This window comes from Hyperolius riggenbachi, chromosome 2, assembly GCF_040937935.1.
Source record: "Hyperolius riggenbachi isolate aHypRig1 chromosome 2, aHypRig1.pri, whole genome shotgun sequence".
Classification (NCBI taxonomy): domain Eukaryota; kingdom Metazoa; phylum Chordata; class Amphibia; order Anura; family Hyperoliidae; genus Hyperolius; species Hyperolius riggenbachi.
This window is the reverse complement of record NC_090647.1, coordinates 200,089,650-200,110,631: the sequence shown is the minus strand read 5'-3', so window position 1 is coordinate 200,110,631 and position 20,982 is coordinate 200,089,650. Positions and strand designations below refer to the sequence as shown.

At 45.7% G+C, this 20,982-nt stretch overlaps 1 protein-coding gene across 1 annotated transcript in view; it reads right to left on the bottom strand.

The window, feature by feature from the left end:
* The window catches only part of GGACT (gamma-glutamylamine cyclotransferase), a 57,853-nt gene extending 36,871 nt beyond the window's left edge, over positions 1-20,982 (bottom strand). The window contains exon 1 of the mRNA XM_068267995.1: positions 20,912-20,982. The gene's annotated coding sequence lies outside the window, so the exon portion shown is untranslated. The remainder of the gene's footprint in view (positions 1-20,911) is intronic.

Below are 20,982 nucleotides of genomic sequence, written 5' to 3'. Positions count from 1 at the left end.
ATAAATACCCCCCAAATGAACCCATTTTGGAAAGAAGACATCCCAAAGTATTCACTGAGAGGCATAGTGAGTTCATAGAAGATATTATTTTTTGTCACATTGAAGTCCACCCCTCCCATATTGACATTATATTCGTGGACGACAAGGGGCTTTTCAATGACCTTAGTTGCCCGTTGAATTTGGACTGTCGTGTCTGTGGGAATGGTGGACAAAAAGTAAACGTCCCTCTTGTCCCTCCATTTCACCGCAAGCAGGTCTTCAGTACGCAAGGCGGCCCTCTGCCCCCGTTCAAGTCTGGTGGTAACGAGCCGTTGGGGGAAGCCCTGGCGACTAGGCCGCGCAGTGCCACAGCATTGGATTCCTTCTAACTTTAAGTGCTGAAAGAGGGCCACACTTGTGTAATAATTGTCCACAAAAAGATGGTACCCCTTCTGGAACAAGGGTGACACCAAGTCCCACACAACCTTTCCACTGCTCCCCAGGTAGTCAGGGCATCCGATCAAAGAGTGAAGGGTTGCCGGCACTACAAAATCTGTAGCCGTATCACTGGGTATGAGGATGGAGAGATGTTCTAAAGGCCACCTTTTTATTGCAATAAATACTGCGTGCTCATAACTGATAAATGGAGTATACACATAGGATCAGCATCAGAAAAGAAAACAGTTGAGTCAGGCACTAAAGTGATTACTGTTTTAATGGTGTTCCGAATTGAAGTGAATCACCATAGTTGTATCAAAAATTGTGGCATTCAATAGGTAGGTACAAAACATCATCATCAATGAAAAAATCGTCATGTGCAAACATCTTGTGCATTCAAACAGTTGCAAGAGGAGGATGTCCTACCATATCAAAGGTGGCGGTGGTGGGTGCAGGGCAAAAACGGTAGCCTAACGGCCGTTTCGCACGGCGGTGCTTCTTCCGAGGCTGATCCACGTTTATACACATGAAAACACAGGCTTTTATTTCCTGTGTCATGAACTGGGGGCGGGTACGCTATGACGTATGCATTTCCGGCCGCATGCGTAAAAACGTAAGCGTTAACCAGGCGTTCATGCGTACAAAAGAAAAGAGCGTTACCGTAAGCGTAACAAAATACGGGTCAAATGCGAACCACGTGTATCAGCATGGAAGGCCGTTAGGCTACCGTTTTTGCCCTGCACCCACCACTGTTCAGGGATATAAGCATCTGCAAATGTTGATGACAGGTGGTCTATGAGGGGCCGAATTTTGTGGAGCCGGTCATAAGCAGGGTGGCCCTTTTCATGACAGGTTTCGTCGTCGTTGAAGTGCAGGAAGCGCAGGATGGACTCAAATCGTGTCCTGGACATGGCAGCAGGGTACAAGGGAACATGATGTACTGGGTTCGTAGACCAATACGCCCGCAATACATTCTGTTTCATTAGTCCCAAGTGAAGGATAAGGGCCAAAAAGATTTTAATGTTGGAAACTTGGACTGGTTTCCACCCGAAAGGCTGGGCATACATGCTCTCCGGGTGCTCGCTGATGAATTGTGTGGCTTTACGGTTGGTCTCAACCACAATTAAGTCCAAGAGAACCTGGGTGATGAACAGCTGCAAAAAGTCTAGGGCCGTTCCTAGATGAGCTGTCGCCACCTGGACTCCAGACTGGGTGGTGAAAGGGGGCACTACGGGTGTGGCGGAATCAGGGGATTGCCAATCTGGTTGTGCCAGCACCTCTGGGAGTCTATGGGTACTACGGGCCCGTCTTCTTCTTGGTGGCTGCGACGGGGGTACTACTGCACTTGCCACCGTACCAGTTTCAACTTCCATGCTGACGCTCACCACTTCGCCAGGGTCTACAGAAGTACTGGTACCAAGTCCAGGAGATGCTGCGCTGCTGGTGCCTGCCTCACCAAGAAAACTATCAACAGTGCTAGCACCACCCTGCTGCCCTTGAGGTGGATCCTGCGCCACCTGCGGTCTAACGACTTGGGGTCTGGTACGCCTGGCTCTAGCCGGGACCAAAGCCCCGTCATCACTTTCGGTCAGGGAACCACTGCTTTCTACAGGTTCAAATTCGGACCCGGAAGATTCGACGGATGATTCTTCCCAAAAGAACTCATCCGACTGGTCCATGTACCTGTATACCTCGTCATCGGAAAGCCCCCTTCTTGCCATTGTGGATTGCTAAATTTATGGGGTTTTCCTCCGAGACTACCCAGAAAAAAAAGAGCACCTACCTAGCAAAAAGGGAGTATTTGAGAGGTATTGGGGTTGGTGGGAAGTGGGGTCTCAGAGGCAATCAAACAATCACGGGACAATCAAATACAATTACAGCACAATCGACTTCAATCACAGCACAAGCAAATCTGATGCACTCGGAAGGTGGTGGTTGGGTGGGGTGGGGGGGGTTGGGGAGGGGGGGTTGGGTGTGGTGGGGGGTGGGGTTGGGTGTGGCGGGAAGTGGGGTCTCAGGCAATCAAACAATCACGGGGCATTCGAAGCCGATCACGGGACAATCAAATACAATTACAGCACAATCGAATCCAATCACAGCACAATCAAATCTGATGCACTCGGAAGGTGATGGGGGGAGGGTGGGGTTGGGTGTGGCGGGAAGTGGGGTCTCAGAGGCAATCAAACAATCACGGGGCAATTGAAGCCGATCACGGGACAATCAAATACAATTACAGCACAATCGAATCCAATCACAGCACAATCAAATCTGATGCACTCGGAAGGTGATCGGGGGAGGGTGGGGTTGGGTGTGGCGGGAAGTGGGGTCTCAGGCAATCAAACAATCACGGGGCAATCGAAGCCGATCACGGGACAATCAAATACAATTACAGCACAATCGAATCCAATCACCGCACAATCAAATCTGATGCACTCGGAAGGTGATGGGGGGTGGGGGTGGTGGTGGGGTGGGGGTTGTTGGGAAGTGGGGTCTCAGAGGCAATCAAACAATCACGGGACAATCGAAGCAGATCACGGGACAATCAAATACAATCGCAGCACAATCGAATACAAGCGCAGCACAATCGATACAATCACAGCACAGTCAAATACAATGCACTTGGACGGTGATTAGGGGGGGGGGGGGTCTGAGGGCGATTTGAGGGGGTGGGGGGTTGATCAGGAGCCCGCACGGGGCAGACTGAGTCCTGATCTGATGAGAGGCAGACACAGGGGTTACTGATCAAAGATCAGTTAGTGATCGCTGGGGAGGACAGATGTAAACAAAGAGCAGGGGATGTAATCAGAAGGGGGGTATGAGGGCAATCGAGGGCCTGGGCAGGTGATCGGTTACCCCCGTGGGGCAGTTAGGGTCTGCTCTGATGGGTGGGGGTGCTGAGGGGTGATGGACAGGTGATAGACAGGTGATCAGAGGGGGATCAGAGCGGGATCAGGGGGTAAGGTAGCTGTATACAGATGTATACAGTATACAGGGGGGTAGTCTAGGATGGGGTGTGGGGGTGATCTAAAGGTAGGGGGAGGGATCAGGGGTGACTAGGAGGCAGTTAGGGACCTAACGCAGGGTATAGCGTCGCTAGTTAGTGATAGGTGGGGGGGGTTGGGGGTTTTAAAGGGGTGCAAGGGTGCTGGGCAGGGGTCTGCTGGGGTGATCAGGGGGGGTATGAGGCCTGGGGTGGGAGATCAGGGGGGCTGTGGGTAAAAAACGACTGTGTGCTGTGTTACTTACAAATGGCTTCCTCCTCACTGGTGGTCTCTGGAACAATGAGACCACGAGGCGAGGAGGAAGCACGTATAAGGCACTTTGTTTACTTAACAAAGTGCCTTATACATCCTGATTGGCCAATTGTGCGGATTCCTCCGCTCGCCGGCGCTGCTAAGTGGCCGGCGAGCGGAGACAAAATGCCGGTGTATCGATCCCGGGCGGAGGATCGCATCACGGATGACGCGATCGCTCCGCCCATGCCCTTACAAGGACCGCCGCCTCTGTGGGTGAGCTGGTCCTGTGCGTTAGGCGGTCGGGAAGTGGTTAAAGTGTGGACATTGATGAGAGTCACAGCTGCACATGGAAAACTAGGATGCAAATAGAAAAGGAAGGCTGCACATGGAAGGGGGAAGCTGCTTCCTAGGAAGGAGGTGGAGGGAGGTTAGGAAACTCAATAGGATCTATTCACAAAGCATTAACACATTCGGTAATGCTGAAAACAGCTGATTTTACCAATCACCTTCCCAAATTACAATTTACTAAACTGATTACCGCACAGAAAATTAACCACTTAACATCTCAGTCGTTTTCAGCTTATGCATCCGAGCAATGTTCACCTCCCATTCATTAGCCTATAACTTTATCACTACTTATCACAATGAACTGATCTATATCTTGTTTTTTCCGCCACCAATTAGGCTTTCTTTGGGGGGTACATTTTGCTAAGAGCCACTTTACTGTAAATGCATTTTAACAGGAAGAATAAGAAAAAAAATGAAAAAATTCATTATTTGTCAGTTTTCGGCCATTATAGTTTTAAAATAATACATGCCTCCATAATTAAAACCCACGTATTGTTATTGCCCATTTGTCACGGTTATTTCACCATTTAAATTATGTCCCTATCACAATGTATCGCGACAATATTTTATTTGGAAATAAAAGAGCATTTTTTTCCGTTTTGCATACATCACTATTTACAAGCTTATAAAAAAAAAATAGAGAGAAATATTTCATCTTTACATAGATATTTAAAAAGTTTAGACCCTTAGGTAAATATTTATGTTTTTTTTTTTTTATATAGTAATGTTTTTTTTGGTTTTTTTTTATTAAACATTTTATGTGGGCATTTTTGGGAGGGTGGGATATAAAAGTGTTTTATTTGGGGAAATATTGGTGTATTGTAATGTTTTTGGGAATTTACTTGTAGTTTTACTTTTTGGCCACAAGATGGCAATCTCGATTTTTTTTACATGACGTCACTCTAAGCGTACAATGTACGCTTAGAGGGACACAGCTTCAGAAAGAGCGAAGCTTCCGAGAGAAGCTGTCGCTTTTTCAGCGGGGGAGAGGAATCAATGATCGGGCTCCATAGCCCGATAAATTGATTCCGTGGCTACCGACTCCGCGGCCGGGAGTGCGCGTGCATGCGCGCGATCGGCCGCGGGAGCGTGCGGGAGCGTGCCTGTCCTCCTTGACGTTTTTATACGTCAAGGAGGACAAAGTGGTTAATATCACCAACTAGTGAGGTAAATTATATCAAAAAAGTGTGAGATGGAAGGAGAAGTAGGTATGACCCGACTATGCACAAATAGTGAGGTAAATTATTGACTTGTGCGGCAATTGCCTCAGGAAATGTCAAGAAATTACAATTCAAAAATATTTGCACATTCAGCTCTCTCTGTGTGGTAGATCTGACAGGTAGCCTTTATGGAGAGCCAGGAAGCCAATAGGGAGAGCCACACAGCCCTGCCTCTCACTCTGATCTGATGCAAGGGGGTATCGGGTGGGTCTTTCACTGTAACAGTGCAGAGTAGGGTGACAATTTTGAGGGCTTTTCTGCATTTCTTTAGATGTGAAAATCTGTATTCAGGCATGCAGAAGAGCTCCCCCTGATGGATGCAGCACATCTAAAGGGATGACAAGATACACTGCAGAGAACACCTCTGATGCTACATACACACTTGAGATAATAGTCTTTAGAAAAGGCAAGATCACAGACCAATCTTACCCCCTTCCATGTAGTACGAGAGCATACTCTACATAGTCTAAAAATCTTTGCAAGATGCTGCACACAAAGATGCTGTACACATGCAACAGATCAGTATCTGCAAAAGATCTGTTCCTGCAAAAGATCCATTCCTGCAAAATGCATTCATAGTCTATGATATCTGCAGATCCCATACACACCTTGGTTAACGGACAATCATCTGCAGATCAGATCCACCAGGATGGATTTTCAGATCTGCAGATGATTGTCAGAGCCAGGGGCGTAGCAATAGGCCCTGCAGCCCCTGCGCCCGCGGGGGGGCCCGGCCCCCCCCCTGGGGCCCGCTCGGGGCCGTTTTGTGGGTGCTGGAGGGGTGGCAGCATGAGGGGAAAGCCTTGCCCACAGTCGGCGGGGAGAGGGGTAGTTCCCCCCTCTCCCTCACCTCGGGGCTCTCCCCTCTGTGCTCCCCTCCAGCTCGTAAGTGTGTGGGGCTGTGGTGGGCAGCGAGCGGCTGGCAGATACATACCTGCTTCCGTGCGTTCCATCGGAGACTTCTCGCTCTAGCGGCTGACGTCACTTCCGGAAGTGACGTCAGCCGCTAGAGCGAGAAGTCTCCGATGGAACGCACGGAAGCAGGTATGTATCTGCCCGCCGCTGCCCACCACAGCCCCACACACTTACGAGCTGGAGGGGAGCACAGAGGGGAGAGCCCCGAGGTGAGGGAGAGGGGGGAACTACCCCTCTCCCCGCCGACTGTGGGCAAGGCTTTCCCCTCATGCTGCCACCCCTCCAGCACCCACAAAACTCCGAGCGGGCCCCAGGGGGGGGGGGGGGGGCGCTCTGAAAATCTGCAGGGGGGCCCGGTGGGGCCTAGTTACGCCCCTGGTCAGAGCTGCAGATGAATGTCTGTTAAACAAGGCTATCATCAGCTATTGGGTTTGATTGGGCAAATTTTACGCTGCATTAATATGCATAGTATTACATTTTCATAAGCTTTAAACTATTAGCAACCTATTGACCATCTCTGTTCCATCTCTACTCCTGTATAAGGTGTACAGACGGCTGGTAATGGAGAAGGCAGTGTTTGTAAACAATAACCAGCTGGAGAGTCCTGCAATCTCTGCAGATGTAGATAATAAAATATAATTGCACTACTGATTTTGCAATTTGGGGTTAGCATATTTAAAATAGAAGTTCACTTATCCTTTAAGGAAGACTTATCCATATTGACTGTATCGATCAGTTCCAGGCAGATTTGATAGTCATTACAGTCTCTGCTAGATATGGATTTGTTTCCTCCGGATCAATCAATAACTTTAAATTGATCTCAAAAGCTCAGAATGAATAACAGCAATAAGCTTATTGGAAAACTTCAATGGGATGAGCTATGATGAATGAGCCGTGCTTTAGTGAGCATAACATGATTCTGAAAGGTAGTTAAAGCTCACGCTGTCCTGTTTTCTCTGTGTAGAATCTTTTATATTATTATTGCATTATGTCCCCTCCTATATAAATTTGGACTTTTGTTATGTGTACTATTACCACAGCCTATTATTTTGCTGCTATACACTACACTTCACCTCTGTTTATTCATTTAACCAAAGCTGTATACCGTCATTACTCTTCCAGTGTTAGAACTTCAACTGATATTGGAAGGTATATAGCTGAATTTACATCAGAACCAATTAGAAGAGTTTGTATCTGTTATTCTTTGGCAGAGCAGGCTGGTAGGGGTGATCAATTCTGCAAAAAATTATGAATGAATTCTGAATCAATGTTCATTGTGAATTATAGCTATTGATCCTTCTTTATTGTGATTTCAAAAGAATAACTGTTATAATCACAGAATGGAATGACCTCCTTGAAGTAAACCTAAATTTAACTTTGCTTCACTTTCATACTTTGTATGTTGTACATCCAGGGGCGTAACTAGAAATCACTGTGCCCCCTGCGAACATTTGACTACCCCCCCAAAGGTGCCAAACAATAACAATGGGGCAGCGTTTCACCATAAAATAATAGTAATGCAGCAATGTTTCACCATAAAATAATTGTAATGTGGCAATGTTTCACCATTAAATAATCGTAATGTGTGCAGAATTTCACCAGAAATGAATCGTAAAGTGTGCAGCATTTCACCAGAAAATAATCGTAAAGTGGGCAGCATTTCACCAGAAATCGTAAAGTGGACAGCATTTCATCAGAAAATAATCGTTAAGTGAGCAGCATTTCATCAGAAAATAATTGTAAAGTGGGCAGCATTTCATCAGAAAATAATCCTAAAGTGGGCAGCATTTCATCAGAAAATAATCCTAAAGTGAACAGCATTTCATCAGAAAATAATCATAAAGCAGGCAGCCTTTCACCAGAAATCGTATAAAGTGGGCAGCATTTTACTAGAAAATAACGCACCTACAAAAAAAAAACCAATTCACTCACCTGGCACAAGTTTCCTCTCCCGGCCGGCCTCTGGTGTGCAGCTCCCCAAACAATCCTCCTGCAGCAAATATCCAACGCTGACAGGCAGAGAGCAGGGCTACGGGAAGATGGTGCCCGAAGCCCTGTACTGGAGAGACAGTCTCCAGTGCAGGGCTTCGGACGCTATCTTCCGAAAGGCCTGCTCTGCCTATCGGAAGATTCCCGCAGGCAAGTTGAGCTGCGGGCTGCGGGAAATGAACTGCTGCGGCGTCTATTAGATGCCACGGCCAGTTCAACACCTGGGGGGTCCCACAATCGGGCGGCAGCACTCCCCCTGCACACGGCGCTTCTACCCCCAAAAATGGCCCTAAGCGAGCAGACGGGCCCGGGCCCCCTGTTGCTGAAGGGGTTGCATCCCCTATAGTTACGTCCCTTCTCTGAATAACATGGTTTACTATTGCACGGATCCATCTAACCTAGCTGCCCAGAGCTGCAAATGTATTGTCTCTGTGTCATGGGGGCTGCCATCTTGCTTTCTTCAAAGACTAAAAATGACATTATCGGACATTCTTCATGACTCAGTTCATTTCTGCCTCTAAGCATCTCTCAGATGACGTTGTCTACATTAGAAAGTGACAAGAGGAGGAGGGAAGGATGGAGATCCAGTTACTCTTGTGGATTGGGAGGGAGCTGACCAGCAGGAATTGAGGATATCTGAGGAATGTAACTGATAAGATAGGTAGAGAGGGTGTGGAGAGGCACACTTATCCTGGTAGTAGTTTCGGGTGCATGACCTGAGATGCTAAGCAACATCCAGAACAATCTCACAGAAGTAAAAGGTTGGTCAGCACACCAGCTTCTTCAATGAGCGAAATTTAATCCATCACATGTCAACACTCATGTTAACAATTGTTTCGGGGCCACAAAGGGTCCCCTTCATCAGAACAGTGCAGACAAACGACATCGTTTGTCTGCACTGTTCTGATGAAGGGGACCCTTTGTGGCCCCGAAACAATTGTTAACATGAGTGTTGACATGTGATGGATTAAATTTCGCTCATTGAAGAAGCTGGTGTGCTGACCAACCTTTTACTTCTGTGTAACTGATAAGAGACAAAGTGATAGGCAGCCTATTGGGCCAATCAAAGTGCGGGGATCACGTCCTTTAAAGTCACTGGACCCAAAGGGGCTGAGGGCGCCATGAGTGGAGCACCCGTTATTGTCAAAAAGCGGGCATAAAATACCAGCGCTCACTATGCTGAACTTCCACAGCATAGCATGCACTAACCGCCCACTCCTCTGACTAAGCTCAATTGCGCATGCTATGCTGCCAGTGCCGCTAGCAGGCATAGCATGCAGGAACTGGAAATTAAAGCTCGCTGATTAAATAGCGCGAGTAACAGGAGGTTACTTGCGCTCTTTGTTAGTGGACCAACCCCAAAGTAAAAATGTGTGTGATCTTGCTTTGGGGAGAACTATTTTGCAGTCCTCCAGTATGAGTTAATCAGAGGTGGCTCCTGGTATTATGCATCCATGTATAAGTGTCCCCAGTATAGGTAGCCAGGCATAGGTGCCCCCTCAAAGAGCTTTGGCAGGCTGGGATTACTGTGCAGGAGGGGGGCCTGCCTCTTCCCTCCCTCTCCTAGGGCTCCCTCTCTGTGCCCCCCCCCCCCATCGCTACAGACAGCGTATAGGTAGCCAGGCATAGGTGCCCCCTCAAAGAGCTTTGGCAGGCTGGGATTACTGTGCAGGAGGGGGGCCTGCCTCTTCCCTCCCTCTCCTAGGGCTCCCTCTCTGTGCCCCCCCCCCCCATTGCTACAGACAGAGGTCCACGTGCCGCCGGTCTCCTCTATCGCATGAAGCCTGGAAAATGTGAGTGTTCCCTGTAACCTGAACCCACAGCCAAAACTCTGCAATGGGGGCCCAAGGGGAGGGAGGAGTCGGGTCCTCCTCGGCTCTGTCATAGTGTGCCCACTGCTCTCCCCTCCTGCACTGTTCCCCGGGCAGACACCCACCTCGCTCTCCCCTAGAAACAGGGCTGATTTTAAATACACATGTACATTATACATGTTTATGAACAAACACAGTACTACTTAGATCTAGCCTGTGTTACTTTTTCATCACTATAGGGGTTAAAGTGAAACCAAGGTGAAAATAAACTGATGAGATAAAAAATTGCATCTATCCTCCTACTTCTAAAAAATACTTTTTATATGTCCTATGGCTTTATTTTATGTTTTAACATTTACAAAGTAGATTTAATGTTTTATTGTCTCTACTTAATGGCAGTTTATTAGGTGTTCCAGAGCTAAAATACATAAACTATTGGCCTATTTGTATCCATCTTTTGCTTCCATAATTTGTTCTCTGCCAGGAAAAGTTTTATGGCGGTTGGCTGACTTATCAGTTTGGGTTACGCTATAATCAGACAAGGTTCAGACAAGACAAAAACTGCCACTTGCATGCCTGAAGTTTAACTCTTTCAGTCACAAAAGGAAAAAGAAACACAGCCTAGTTATTTGTGTGCTTGGCACTGTACATTCAGATGTTTATCTCATCGTGCTACAAGTCACCTCAAATACATTTTTAAAATCCAAGGTCCTAGAATACCTTTTTTTGTATAGCGCTTTTCTCCTGTCGGACTCAAAGCACTTGCGAGGCAGTCACTAGAGCGCAGGCAGTAGGCAGTAGCAGTGTTAGGGAGTCTCGCCCAAAGTACTCCTTACTGAATTACTGGCTTACTGAACAGGCAGAGCCAAGATTCGAACCCAGGTCTCATGTGTCAGAGGCAGAGCCCTTAACCAGTACACCAAAGTTTCTCTGCACTCAACTGCAATCAAAACAATGTAACTCTCGCTGATCGCTAATTAGTGGTCATAAAACTCCTGTGTTTTAAAAAACAGTAGTTCAAGATTTGTCTGTATGGGATCTGAATAAACATGATTATTCACCTGAGGCAGTCAAAAAATTGAACACAGATTTTAACCTTTAACACTAAAATAATGTCTATTGGATTTCAGGTCAGATTAGGTCTGTTGATACAATTGTTAATCCCTTCATTTTATTTTCATTTCAAGTTTGCTTTAGAAGTCCATTCACATGGGTGTTATGAAAGCCACCACCACCGCTACCACCTAATGTGTCCTATGGGCCCATTCACACTTGAGCGTTTTGCATACGATTTCGGCAAAACGCTCAAACACTAGCGCTTTTGAAAGCGCTAGTGTAATAAAACCCTATGGGCCCGTTCTTACTTGGGTGATTTGCGCTAATCGCCGCAAATCACCCAAAATCGCGAAACGCAAACGCGTAGCCTTTCAGCCGATTTCCCGGCGATCGCGTTTCAGTAGTATAGAAGCGCTAAACGTGATCGTGGAGAAATCGCTGCACTGTCCAGTGATTTTTCTGCGGAAGAATCCCTCCCGCAAAACGCCGGCAAAAATCGCAGGCGTTTTGCGCTTCTAAGTGTGAATGGGGCCTAACAGTGCCTCTCATGAGGCAGAAATGCAGCAGTGATTCGGTTTGCTAATGCGTTGATGAATGAAGTAGACACTTAGGAAGCAATCACTGCCCTTAGACACTGCATGTGATGGTTTGCTTGATTACTGCAGTGTCGAGGAAATTCTAATAAGGACAGCCCATGTGCCTTCGGCAAGCTGGTGATCAAACACCCATGTGAATGGTCCCACAGTGCCATAGTGGTGTAACTTTATTACATTTGAACTTTCCTATTCAATATACTATTGAAGACATCATTGCATTGCAGCTAGGGCAGAAATCCTGTTTTTCACCCCCCCCCCCTCCGAGCCAACTATTTTGTGCCATGCTCTCACCTCCAATGTGGTGATCTCATGGAGTGTACCTATCAGACAAGCAACCATTTCCCCCACCCCTGCAGAGTAGCATGGCATAGCAGAGATTTAACCTGCATTAGTATGAGGGTCTGTTCAGTCTGCAGCTGACCCATGTGAACATACTTGTACATGTAAATTGTTTATGTAAATTTGTTGTCCAATCAAAATAATTAAACACAAAGCAATTAATATCTTAAACACTAGCAACAAAAGCGAGTTTGCCCGTAAATATAGAAAGTCGAAATTGTGCCCAAAGTGTCAATATTTTTTGCGCCTACCATTATTTTCCAGCACTGCCTTAACTGTCTTTGGGGTGGACTTCACAAGAGCTTCACAGGTTGCCAGCAGAATAATCTTCCACTTCTCCATGACACAGTTGATGGATGTTAGAGGCCTTGCTTCCCCCCCCCCCCCCCCCATCTCAGTAAGGGGTACACGTTTAAAAGCCTGACCCTAACCTTAGTAAGAAGTGTGGGCAGCATCTGTTTCCCGACTTCTTGGCAAGATGTGTCGTCGGTATCTATTCCCCGAACCACCCTTGGTGAGTGTTGTCTGTGCCCCCCCTTCCCCCCCATAAGAAGTGTGGCCAGTATCTTTGTTCCTCCCCTTAACTAAAAGTGTTGCCAGCATCTGTGCGTATGCCGGGAGACTAGGGCGCAGGATACAGCTGGTATATGTCTTATCCTGCTGCTGCTGCACAAGGTCCCAGCGACGGTAATTACTATTCACCCTCTAGGTCCACATGGATAGTGGGGAATTATGTAATTTGGCTTCCAGCTATTGTTGGAAGCCGAATTACAGTGTTTTAAATGTAACTTCAGCTCAGTCTTCTGATGGCACCGAAGCTACACCAGCTGCGCCCAAATCTCCTGCGCTAGATTCCCTGTGTTCGAGCATCTGTACCCCCCCCCCCCCCATTCCTTAGTAAGAAGTGCGCCCAGTATCTGTGCCCTTCCAGTAAGAAGCGTGGACAGTCGTCCCCTCCCCCCCCCCCAGTGAGCATGGTCAGTATGCACTTTAGCACAGGGGCTAATGGTGCCCGTCTCTCTCTCTCTCTCTCTCTCTCTCTCTCTCTTTCTCTCCCCCCCCACCCCCCCACCCCCATCTGGGGCACATACACTGACACCAGCACCATGTCCTCTCGTTCACTTCACTGCAGCCAGTGAGTGTGCAGTAATATCAATCTGTAGGCTCCCTATGCCTGTCACATGACATTAGAAACCTATGGAGGGGTGCTTCTGCATGCTGACCAGTTGCAGTAAAGTGTAGAGCAGAGTTCCCCAACCCTGTCCTCAAGGCCCAACAACAGTACATGTCTTGCAGGAAACCACAAACATGCACAGGTGAGGTAATTAGCGTCTCAGCGGAGCTGATTATCTACCTCTGTGGATTTCCACAAAACATGCACTGTTGGTGGGCCTTGAGGACAGGGTTGGGGAACACTGGTGTAGAGGACCCAGTGCTGGAGTAAGCATGTCCTCACACAGCAGGCGAGAGAGAGGTGGGCCCCATTAGCTCCCTGAACCACTACCATCACAAGGGCTAACTGATTAGGTAATGATCAGTATCTTTCTGATGGTGGTTGAATGCCTGCTCTTCAGCCTTGCACTATAAGATATAAAACAGATTCCAGCAGATATCTAACATCAAACATACCAACGCTGTCATTAGCTTTGTACTGCACAATGTACTACAAAGTTATGGAAACCTTTTAATGGTGTTCTGCTGTTACCTGTGCCACCGGCCACCCCACACTCCCTGCACTCACAGTGAGATATAGAATGCACATGCACATGTCATTTTTATTTTATAGATTTTCATTAGATGTGATGCTTATATTGATTCTAATGTGTAATCTGTTAAAAAGGCTTATAATGCATGGCTTGCATAACACTCCAGCATGAACAAGAACGGAGCTGGCTAATATCTTACAGCTGAAGATCACAAAAAATATCAAAAGCCAGCAGCAAACTGACTTCACATGATCATGCCTATTACTGAAGAAATATCACTTTTAGTTGGACTGACCCTGTAAGCTGATGAAAGGCGAGGCAGACTGCCTCTTTCCATCTGGGCCTTTATGACCCCTCCACAAATAGAATGCTGTTTGGAGGTTTCGCTGTGTGTGAAATGTGTATTCTCTTTACTGTGAGTAGTGACAGACAGATCAGTAAATAACAGTGCACGGCCTTTATGTCCACAGACATACTCTGCCCATTTCCTATATTTATTTTAGCATGCAGAGAATTTACTGTATAATGAAGATGTGTGGATCATATTCCATACAAACAGTATCTCACAAACGTGAGTACACCTCTCACATTTTGGTTAATGTTTTATGCCTGGTACACACCATGCAATTTTCCGTCAGATAGATGGGTTGAATAGATCATTTCCAACAGGTCCGATCTGATTTCCGATCATTTTTCTGATCAGTTTGTATAGAAGTGATCAGAAAAACGAATGGAAATCAGATCAGACTTGTTGGAAATGATCTATTCAACCCATCTCTCTGACGGAAAATTGCATGGTGTGTAGTAGGCATTGTTATATCTTTTCATGGGACAACACTGTTGCTACAATGTAAATGTGCCCACTAATGATACAGTCTTAATTGTGCAATCTAACCACTTCTGTGTAATATGAGGGATTACCTAAAGTATCCATTAAAAGTATATTCACTCAGTCTACCCTTCTACTGCAAAGATTTGGTAAAATTGTACAATCAAGATTGTATCATTAGTGGGCACCTTAAAGTGGTCAGTGTAAAGCTTGTAAAACAGTGTACATTTGCTGTCCAATCAAAATAACAACACACAGCCTTTATTGTCTAAACCACTGGCAACAAAAATGAGTACACCCCTAAGTGAATGATGTCAAAATTGAGCCCAACGTGCATATTTTATACCCACCATTATTTTCCATCACTGCCTTAACCCTCTCAGGCATAGAATTCACTAGAGCCTCATAGATTGCCACTCTTCCACTCCTCCATGATGAAGCTGGTGGATGTCACCGCCTAATTGGCGTCAAATCCTGGGGCTGGCTTTTACAGGAGATCGTGTGCGCATCTCCGCTTGGTAGGCGGAGCTCAGCTCTGCCTTCAGTCTCCCAGCGGCCATCGCCGCTCGGAGACTGTTAGACGGCAAAACCGCCATCTATTAGCATAGTACAGCGCTGCGATCTACAGTAGCTCTGTACTGGGGACAGCCATGTGACACGGCTGTCCCCCTGGGATACAGGAGAGTGATCGGCTCTCATAGGCTGAAGCCTATGACAGGCGATTGCCGTGATTAGCTGGCTGAGGGAGGGAGGGAGTTAGGTAAAAAATAAAAATAAAGAAATAAATAGGGAAATTTAATACAAAAAAAACAACTAATATTTACGAAAAACAACAAACAAACAAACAAAACATTGGGGGGGGGGATCAGACCCCACCAACAGGAAGCTCTGTTGGTGGGGAGAACGGGGGAATCACTTGTGTGCTGAGTTGCGCGGCCCTGCAGCTGGGCCTTAAAGCTGCAGTGGCCAATTAAGCAAAAAATGACCTGGGTTTAACCACCTGGGCGAGTAACGTCGCGGTGGATTGCTCAGGCCCTGGTGGGCTGATTTGCATAATTTGTTTTTTTATACACGCAGCTAGCACTTTGCTAGCTGCGTGTCTTACCCGATCGATCCGCTGCTACCCGCTGCGAAGGAGGCCCCCCCCCCCCCCCCCGCAGACCCCTTGCGCAGCCTGGCCAATCACCGCCAGGCTGCACTATGGGGTAGATCGGGACTCCCTGTGACGTCATGACGTTGATGATGTCATTCTGTTCATCGCCATGGTGACGGGGGAAGCCCTGCAGGAAATCCCGTTCTGAACGGGATTTCCTGATAGGTATTCATGCCGGAGGCAATCGGAAGGGTGGGAAAAAATATTAGGTAAAAAAAAAAACTCCCGCGGCCGTGCACCGCACGGAATCAAAACGCAAGGGAGGTTAACACTGTGGTCCTCAAACGGTTAAAAAAACCCCTGCATATGCAGCAAAACACTACCTTTCCCGCACTGCTTAGTGTGTTTCTATGGGGGCATTGGGAAGCCTCCCCGTGGCGCTCCTGGATAGTGCTATTGTAGCATGAACTACTGTATATTCCTGCGTAGAAGACTACTTTTTAACCCTTGAAAATCTTATGAAAAGTTGGGGGTCGTCTTATACGCCGGGTATCATTGATGCTGGGTGATACCCCCTATCCTGTTACCGTCTCTCAGATCTTGCTGCTGAGGACTGTAGTGAAGCGGCGCAGGCGCATATGTGTGAGATCTGAGAGGCAGAGAGGGAGGTAAATAGGATACAAGGGTGGGCGAGAGGGGTGAAAGAGGCATATTTTATGGGCACAGCACGATCTATTCTTCCATACCGCTCTGATAAACAGGTAGACAAGGAGAACTGACCAATCCACTTAGGGAGAGCTGACCAATCCAACCAGTCAATTGACTATATACTGGGTACCACATACAGTACAGCACCAGTATATGATTTTTTTTTTTTTTATTTGGTGTACGCTGGAAGAGGGGTAGTCTTATACGGTGAGTATATCACAAACTCTATATTTTAACTGAAAAAGTTGGGGGGGTCGTCTTATTCACCCAGTCGTCTTATACGCCGGAATATACGGTAATTCCCGCAGGGCGGCCGCTTTGTGGCATTGGTTTTTGACCCTGCATAAGTTGGCATGCGAAAGCGAATGCATATTTGCATGAGCATTGCCTCATGAATAGCCAATTAGGCCAAATTTGCTTAGCCAGTTATGTCAGGTGTTCACTTGGTGTTTAACCATGAACCATGAAATCCTGCTTAACAGACTGCAGGAGTACTGTGGCATCAGTGGATCAGTCCTCCAGTGGTTCAGATCATTCCTGACTGACAGAACACAGAGAGTATCCCTAGGACCTATAATGTCCAAACCTGCACCTCTACAATTCGGAGTGCCACAAGGATCAATCCTATCCCCTCTGCTGTTTGCAATCTACATGTTGCCACTCGGTACACTTATCCAACGACATGGCCTGACGTACCACTGCTACGCCGATGACACACAGCTATACCTGTCCTTCAAACCTGGTGGAACAGACCCTACCCAAAAAATAAACTCTTGCCTAGCTGAGCTTCAGGCATGGATGAATGATAACTGGTTGAAACTGAATGCTGACAAAACTGAGGTCCTGTTTGTCCAAAGCCAGTGCTCGCCATCAAAACAGCTCTATCCTAAAGCAACACCAATCAGGATTGGGAATTCAGACATAAACAGCTCCAACCTTGTGCGCAGCCTTGGCATACTAATCGATGGGGAATTGAGTTTCAGAAACCAAATTTCATCTGTAGTTAAATCTTCCTTCTTTCATCTGAAGAACATTGCAAAGATTAAACATCTGATTCCCCCAGAGGATCTTCCAACCCTAGTCCACGCCTTCATCACATCACGGCTGGACTACTGCAATGCCCTTTATGCTGGCCTCCCCAAAAAGGACCTGCGTCGCCTGCAATTAGTGCAAAATGCTGCTGCCAGATTGCTAACAAACCAGCCTCGCCACTGTCACATTACACCGATCCTTCGCTCACTGCACTGGCTACCAGTAGAATGGAGAATACTCCTCAAGATTGGACTGCTGACATTCAAATCCTTGCACAATCTGGGCCCTGGATACATGAAGGACTTGTTGAAGCTGCACCACACCTATCGCTACACAATCGCTGGCAAATTGATACACTTTGTAAAATCACTTCCTAAAACCGCTGACAAACTGCTCATACAAAATGCTAGCGCTTGCGATTAGCGATAGCGTTTTGCAGTGGGTTCCAGGCCTCAGAGTCTATCCTAACAGATAACAAATAATTTGTGGGTTGATTTCTGCAGTCTTGTACATTTGGCAGAACTGTATGTTTTGCTTATGAAGCTGGCAGTATCTTGTGTAAATAACTATTAGATCATTCAATATATAATAGATGTTACTGTTACTCCTCTAACTGGAGTCTGGGAGAAACCTTTGTTAGTTTTGTACAGGGATAGCCATTGAAATGCAAATAATTCCAAGTTGCAGCAGGAGTATGCAGCTAGATGCCCCTTTAACACTTATGCACTTTTTGTGTTACTTTACCCTTTCTGCACGCAGGGTAACGCAACCGCAATGAAAGTGTATGGGGCCCAGTGCACTTACGCGCCATGTTGCGTTGGAAGCATCTGATTCGACACCACCCTGCTGCAAAGTTAACAACGCATTACTGTGCTACTTCTACAGCGACAGAATGCATTGAAGTAAATGCGCAACGTACATATTTTAAATGCTTAAATGCTTGGGACATTAAGGCCTGGGTGTTAGATCAAAGGGGAGGAAGTGCACCAGCAAGACAGGTGAGTTAGATAAAAGCTTACATGCTCTATTGCAGTGTTTCTCAACATTTTATCGATATGTACCCCTTTTAAAGCCCTGTACTCACCAAGTACCCCCTAGCATAGTAAACATTATCACAAGTACCCCTTGACAAATATATATTTAATTGTAGTACACTATAATTGGTTCTAAACTATTTCCAAGCATTTACTATTGCTTTTAATTAATTAGTTAAAACACTAATTTGGTGTTTAAAGAAGATTTATCATTTTCTGAAACTCTAAATTTGTTATTCTTGCTGAAGTATATGAAGCCCGAGTACCACCTGGAACCAACAGATGTACCCCCTGGGGTACGCGTACCACACATTGAGAAACTAGGCTCTATTGTACTCTGCATTGGTGACTGGTATGACAGTGTTAACCATGAGAACCCTGGTAGAGATTGCAACCATTATGACCCCTACACTGCCCTTTGCTTTGCTCTGTCCTCATTGTTCAGGCCAAATGGAAATCAATAAAATTCCCACAGCCCCAGACATGCTAACCCATTGGAAAGATGCACACTTCTCATTCTTACAGTCAGGTGTGTTGCTAGGATCCCAGAAGATTTACGGCATCTCTGAGTACCATGGACAAAAGTCACAGCAATGATGGGTGTGGTTTTGACATATTGTAGGCATGGTCAAATAATGCATGTCAACCTTGCAGGTGCATTACTGAAAATGTGTAATGGCTCCACCGCTGTTCCATCAAAACTTTGGATGAAACCCCACTCCTCTTAAAGAGACACTGAAGCGAAAAAAAAATATGATATAGTGAATTGGTTGTGTACTATGAATAATTACTAGAAGATTAGGAGCAAAGAAAATATTCTCATACTTTTATTTTCAGGTATATAGTGTTTTTTCTAACATTGCATCATTCTATAATATGTGCAGATTACACAACACTCAGCATTCAAAATGAGTCTTTCAGAGCAGTCTGTGAAGTAATGACCTCTCCTCTAGCAGAGGAAAAGTAAATAGTCCAGGAACAGTTGAGATAATAAAAGTCAGATAACAGGTTTCTCAACTCTTCCTGTACTGGAAACAATTAGACTGATGTATCTGATCTTAATGTTTTATTTCTTAGCTGTACTACACATACAAATCATAATATCATAATTTTTTTTTCCGCTTCAGTGTCTCTTTAACTACCATACAAACACCCATATGAGATGTAATGAAATAAACACTGTGAAAACTCTTTTCTAAAATATAAATTTCAAGAATCTTAGATTACAATTAAGCAGATAAATCACACAAACAAGCATTAGGTAGCATGTTCTCCTAGACATAATCAGACAACACATCCCCAAAACAGCCCCCCACAAACACACACAAACTATTTTTTACTTTGTGCTGCTGTTTACAAACTTTATATTTTCACATGCAAATACACTTAAGGCTCATACACACATCAGACTATAGTCTATGGAAAATGAAAGATCACAGACCAATCTTACCACCCTTCATGTAGTATGAGAGCCTCACTCTACACAGTCTTTTCTATGGAGCTGAACTCCACATCAGAAAAAAATCTTTGCAAGATGCTGCACACACAGATGCTGTACGGACACAAAAGATCAGTATCTGCAAAAGATCTGTTCCTGCCAAAAATCCATTCCTGCAAATTGCAATGATAGTCTATGAGATCTGCAGATCATCATACACACATTATTTAACTGACATTCATCTGCAGATCAAGCAATCATCTGCAGATCTGAAAATCCATCCTGGTGGATCTGATCTGCAGATGAATGTCAGTTAAATCATGTGTGTATGATGATCTGCAGATCTCATAGACTATCATTGCAATTTGCAGTAATGGATTTTTGGCAGGAACAGATCTTTTGCAGATACTGATCTTTTGTGTCTGTACAGCATCTGTGTGTGCAGCATCTTGCAAAGATTTCTGTCTGATGGGGAGTTCAGCTCCCTAGAAAAGACTGTGTAGAGTGAGGCTCTCATACTACATGAAGGGTGGTAAGATTGGTCTGTGATCTTTCATTTTCAAAAGACTATGGTCTGATGTGTGTATGTGGCCTTAGTGTCCCCCCAAAAAAAATGTGTGTTGAAATATGTGCCCGATTTCCACATATGCAAGTGTCAACCCGCCCTTAGTTTATTTCCTGTTCTTTGTGGTCAATGAATAGAAAGCTTTTCTGGCACACAGCAAACCAGTTTATGCTATGTATTCAAAGATTTCTACTATTACACAACAACAGAGACATAAGTGCCCCAATTATAATTTATATAGGAGAGAGGAAAAAGGGATTACAGAAGTCTTTACATTTGTACTGCTAGTAAAATACTAAGCATTGCCCCATGAGCTCACTATGAAGGATATCTCTAGGTCTAGTGCCAAAAAGATCTGCAGATGATTAATCTCTGAGTATACACGACTCTTGCTGAAACAACACACCTATTCTGTTCGGTAGAGCTGACAGTAGGGAAGCATGTGTAACGATATATACATTTTTTGGCAAGGTCATCTAGTGCTCAGAGAAAGTGTATATGGCTGTGAATAGTTAAACAAATTATGTTGTAAGATGCCTAGATAAAAGAAATGGCTCCATTGGGAAAATGTGCTCTCACCTTATCAGTATGTGTCTCAGTGACTCCTGCTCGGTATGCCCAACTGGTTACTACTGCATGTGAGCTGCTCC